Source organism: Dasypus novemcinctus, chromosome 10, assembly GCF_030445035.2.
Source record: "Dasypus novemcinctus isolate mDasNov1 chromosome 10, mDasNov1.1.hap2, whole genome shotgun sequence".
NCBI lineage: Eukaryota > Metazoa > Chordata > Mammalia > Cingulata > Dasypodidae > Dasypus > Dasypus novemcinctus.
Genome location: NC_080682.1, coordinates 32,601,313 through 32,606,360, shown reverse-complemented (window position 1 = coordinate 32,606,360; position 5,048 = coordinate 32,601,313). Strand labels below are relative to the sequence as shown.

At 35.3% G+C, this 5,048-nt stretch overlaps 1 pseudogene; it reads left to right on the top strand.

The window, feature by feature from the left end:
- The first annotated feature begins 1,857 nt into the window (after nucleotides 1-1,857).
- On the top strand, nucleotides 1,858-2,769 carry LOC139439918 (olfactory receptor 4C5-like; annotated as a pseudogene).
- Nucleotides 2,770-5,048: the final 2,279 nt, after the last annotated feature.

Genomic DNA, 5,048 nt, shown 5'->3' with positions numbered 1-5,048 from the left:
TCTGAACTTCTTATACTTTTCTTCCATCCTGTAGGTTCTAAGAAATTCCCAGAATCAAATGTGTCTTGATAGTGCTTAGGTAATTCCTCCAGACTTTTTAGGAGTTAGCAAAGGAAGTTACAAGATATTCTATTTTCTCTATCACTCTTTCTTGAGCTGCTTGATGTGGATCTGTCTGAAGAATAAACACTGTCTGCCACTAATGGTAGAAAGACGAGCTTGTCTGAGTCAGGATTTCTCTGCAATCACAACCAGTGAATAAGACACATCATAGCACCAGTCTCTGAAGAGGTAACATAACACATTGACTAGAATACAAACTTGGAATCATATCAACCTGGATGTAAAACTAAGATTTACTTATTTTTAGCATTGAGATCCTATCCAAGTCATGTTCAAAGTTAGCATTAATTTCATTATATAGAAAATGGAGACATTAGTATCTCCCGCACTATATAATTCTCACATAATGAGTGATCTATGCTTAGAAAATGTTTGATACTTGTTAATTCACATGGTATTTATAATTGCGTTAACTCCTTCAACCTTTTTAGGAAATCTCAACATCACTGTCAGTTATTTTAGTAAAGAGATCTAACACCTTATTGAAAACGTTTAATTATTATCAATCTTGAATAAGTATTGAGGGTCACAAAACTAGTCTTTCTTTTCTAATTTCAGCATTCTTCCAGAATCTTCTCAAATGCAGAGAAAAATAAAGCAAGTTACATGAATGAAATGAAACAATTGCTGAATGAATGAAACAATAATAAACCTGGTTAGTAAATTCATGAGCTCTCATTTTCTGTACAGAAAGTGATAGAGGCAAACAATGATCCTTTGCTCTATCTCAAGCAGCATTCTAAACACATATCATACATTGTTTCACATAAACCCAGAACAGTCCTATGAGATTAGTACCATGTCATCCACTTTGTACAGATATGGAAACTGAGGCAAAAGACTTGGATTATCTTGCCAAACTTTGCATAATTAATAAGTAGAAGAGATAGCCTTAGAAGGTTAGACTTGCTGTATTCCAAAGCTCTTACTCCTGTGAATAATTCCAATTTTTAATATTAGACAATAGTGTTTCTGTCCTGCTTGTATCTCTCCTCAGGGTTTCAACAGAAAAATAGAAGTTTTGTATTGATCTGGATTTTTTCACATGCTTAGTCTATTTTTAATTCTTTGAGATATGTATCAATAGTGTTGTATATAGTCTCTAATTAGTTCATGCACCCATATGCTCAACAGTAGAACATTATGTGCCTTATATCCCAGACTGGAGGATCACTTCCAAACTATTTTCACAAAGAGCCTGCTAACCTAGCCTAACTGGTTCTCATTCCTGCCCTATCCCTGCCCCCCAACTCCAACCATGGTCATAGATGCTACAGCCATAAGAGAGAACAGGATGAACTTTTTTGGCTGCCTTCTTAACTGCAGCTGCTAATTCTAATCCTCTGGGAACTGAAAGTACAGAATACCCTTAAGTAATATCAATTTAAATATCTCCTGAAATCACACTTAAAAATGTTGGTTAGGACAGACTCTGGGGATTCCTCAGTCTGAAGAAAAACATGAGCATAACCAGCCACAAGTAACAGATGCTGTTTTTCTCATGGTGCTTGTCTGTGTATGTGTATATAGAAGAGGATTTTGCAATCAACAATGTTTTGATTAAAAATACAGTGGTACTTAAGTATAGACTTTGTATGCTTGGGTTAACATCAACGTTAAAAGGAACAAATTACCTGAGAGATATATTATTTTCTTGAACAAAATTGATCTACCACTATGGCATTTCCTGTGCTATTTGCAGATAGATCAGTTATTTAAATGAAAAATTGGATCATGGAACTAGTGAACAATATAACAGAATTCATCCTTCTAAGCTTGACACAAAATCCAGGTGTGCAGAAACTCGTTTGTTGTGTTTATAATCATCTACTCTCTCACCATGGCAGGAAACCTTCTCATCATAGTAACAATTGCCAGCAGCTCCCCTCTTGGCTCTCCTATGTATTTCTTTTGGTCCTCTTTGTCGTTTCAAGATGGTGCCTTCTCTTCTACTACAGCCCCCAAAATGATATTTGACTTATTCTCTGAGAAGAAAACTATCTCCTTTGTTGGGTGTATGACTCAGCTCTTTGAGGAGCATGTCATTGGTGGAGCTGAGATCATTCTACTCTCAGTGGTAGCCTATGACTACTACATGGCCATCTGCAGGCCTTTGCACTACATGATCATAATGAACTGGAGGTTGTGTGGCATTCTGGTGATCATGTCCTGGGCTGGGGTATTTCTTCATGCCCTGATTCAAGTCCTTTTCATTGTGTGATTGCCCTTCTGTGGCCCTAATGTCATTGACCATTTCTTCTGTGATACTTACCCTCTGCTGATGCTCTCCTGTAATGACCCTCACCTCATTGGACCCTTTGTTGTCAACAACAGTGGCTTCATGTGTTTACTCAGTTTTTTTTTGTTCTTATTACTTCCTGTGTCCTCATCCTTTGCTCCCTCAGAACTCATATCTCTAAAGGATGGCAGAAGACTCTCTCCACCTGTGCCTCACATATTATTGTGGTTGTCTTATTCTTTGTGCCTTGCATATTTGTATACATTCTGCTCATGAATGCTTTCCCCATTTACAAAGCATTGGCTGTATTTTATGTTCTGGTAACACCCATGCAAAACACTTTAATCTACACCCTCAGAAAGGCAGAGGTGAAAAATGCGATGAAGAAGCTCTGGAACCATAAATGATATTGGGTAACAACCACATAAAAAGAAAAGTTAAAAACAATTCATTTTAAGATCAAGTGTGAGTAATACAAAATAATGGTTATGCAGTCAGAATATGTTGCTATAAGTATATATATTTTCTCTTGTCATATGGAATTTTGAATGTTTCCTCTTTCAAAAAATATCAGTCTTTTACTAAAAAGTGACTCATATCCCTTGCTGTCAAAAAATTCTGTGCATGTACAAATTATTGATCAGTGAGGCATTGTTAACTGACATTCATTTTTCTTTGTTGAAAAATCTTTTTTTATCACATATTCTATCGACAAGTTATATGAAAATTTTTGAATATTGTTTATGTCATCAAAAGCCCAACTACTTAAAATATATTTTAAAAGGTTTATTACTAAGAATTTTGTTGTAAATGATTTCCTTTAGTTCTAGCTGATGAACTCAGTATAGCCTTATTATTCTGTGTGACCAGTGTCAAACAGAACTAAATTTATTTTTAGGAATCAGAATAAGATTTTTAAGCCAGTGTCATACCAAAATTGATACTGATGTGTTGCACAATCCATGGAAGACATTTGCATTTTACTTTGCACTATGATAAGAATAAATTATTTTCCCTACCTGAAGCCACGGATGGATACTACATTCTTCCAGCTATAGACATAAAGTAAACTTGAACATGATATTCCTACATGGAATAGATATGTGGAAATATTTTTCCATCAAAAGCATCCATGCAAAAATTTATCTCCAAAATATATTTTATTGGATACATTTGAGCCAGAATTCACAGGTTCAGGAATCAGGGGGTGGGGAGGAGAGAGTCACCACTCACTATTACCCCTAGTGAACCACTAGGAATGATTTTGCTTCCTGTCCCTTCAACCTTAAGCTCTGCTGGTCTATAGGTCTTAGTTCCAAAAGGAGCTGTTCTTCCATAAGGAGACAAAACAATGATTCCATTGAACTGGAAGCTAAGACTGTCACCTGGCCACTGTGGTTTAATCATGCCTCCAAATCAATAAGCAAAGAAGGGAATTATTATAGTGGGTATTGTGTTTGATTCTGACAAAGAAGGGGAAATAGAATTACAACTATAAGATGGCAGTAAAGAAGAATTTGCCTGGATACAGGAGATCCCCTAGGAACATGTCTTTGTATTACCAGGCCTTGAAGCTCCATGGAAAACTGCAACAATGCAATCTAGTCAGGACTAATAATGTCCCAGAAACTTCAGGAATGAAGTTTTGGGTCACCTCTCCAAGAAAAGAACTCTAGCCAACTGATGTACTTATTGAGGAAAAAGGGAACATGGAGTGGATAATGGAAGAAGGTAGTGATAAATATAAGCTATGAGCATAAGACTAATTACAAAAACAAAGACTGTAATGGTTATAGATATTTATTCCTTATTTTAGCATGAGAATATTTGTAGATGTACGTAAGAAAATACCTTGGTTTTCTTCCCTCTCCATCCTGCCTATCTTATGACATAACTTATATTAGTTTTATTTTGTAATAATTAAGTTATAGGATATCAAGTTTAAGAGGGCATATCATCCAAGGAGTTGCACCCTATTCTGGAAAGACTTAGTGCATTTTTCTTTGTACAAAGGCCATTTGTGTATTATTAGGTGAAAAATGTTATTTGTTTTTATTTAGAGATTATGTGTGGTTTAAAATGATGTGTATGGCTGCCAAGTTCACAAGGGGTGAACTGTGATGTTAGGCATATGTGTCAACTTGGCCAGGTAATGGTGCCAGTTGTTTGGTCAAAGAAGCTTTAGCCTAATTGTTACTATGAGTACATTTCATGGACTTAAACCATTAGTAAGTCGATCACATCTATGGCTAATTACATCTACAATCAACTGAGAAGTTTATGAAAGTCTTCAAATCCCATGAGTTGAAGGTCTTAAAAGGAGAAGTGATAATTTCAGCAATCTGAAGAAAGAATTTCAATCTCTATTTTGGCCAGACAGCTTCTCCTGAAGAATTCATTGAATACCTTCATGAGAGTTCTAGCGTGCAACGTGTCCTAAAGAATGCTTACACAAAATACATTGCATGATTTACGTATTACTATGTGTGTGATTGTTTTATATTTAAAACTAGAAGTTTACTCTTCTAGTGTATAATTTCTATAAATTATATTTAAGTCTCCTAACATTGATCATTCAGAATATCCTTTAGATCATTAATTATTTTTAAATATTTCAACTACTATAATCAAAGGAATAAATGACAAAACCTATCTAAAAATTAAACCAGGGCTGAGAGATAAACAA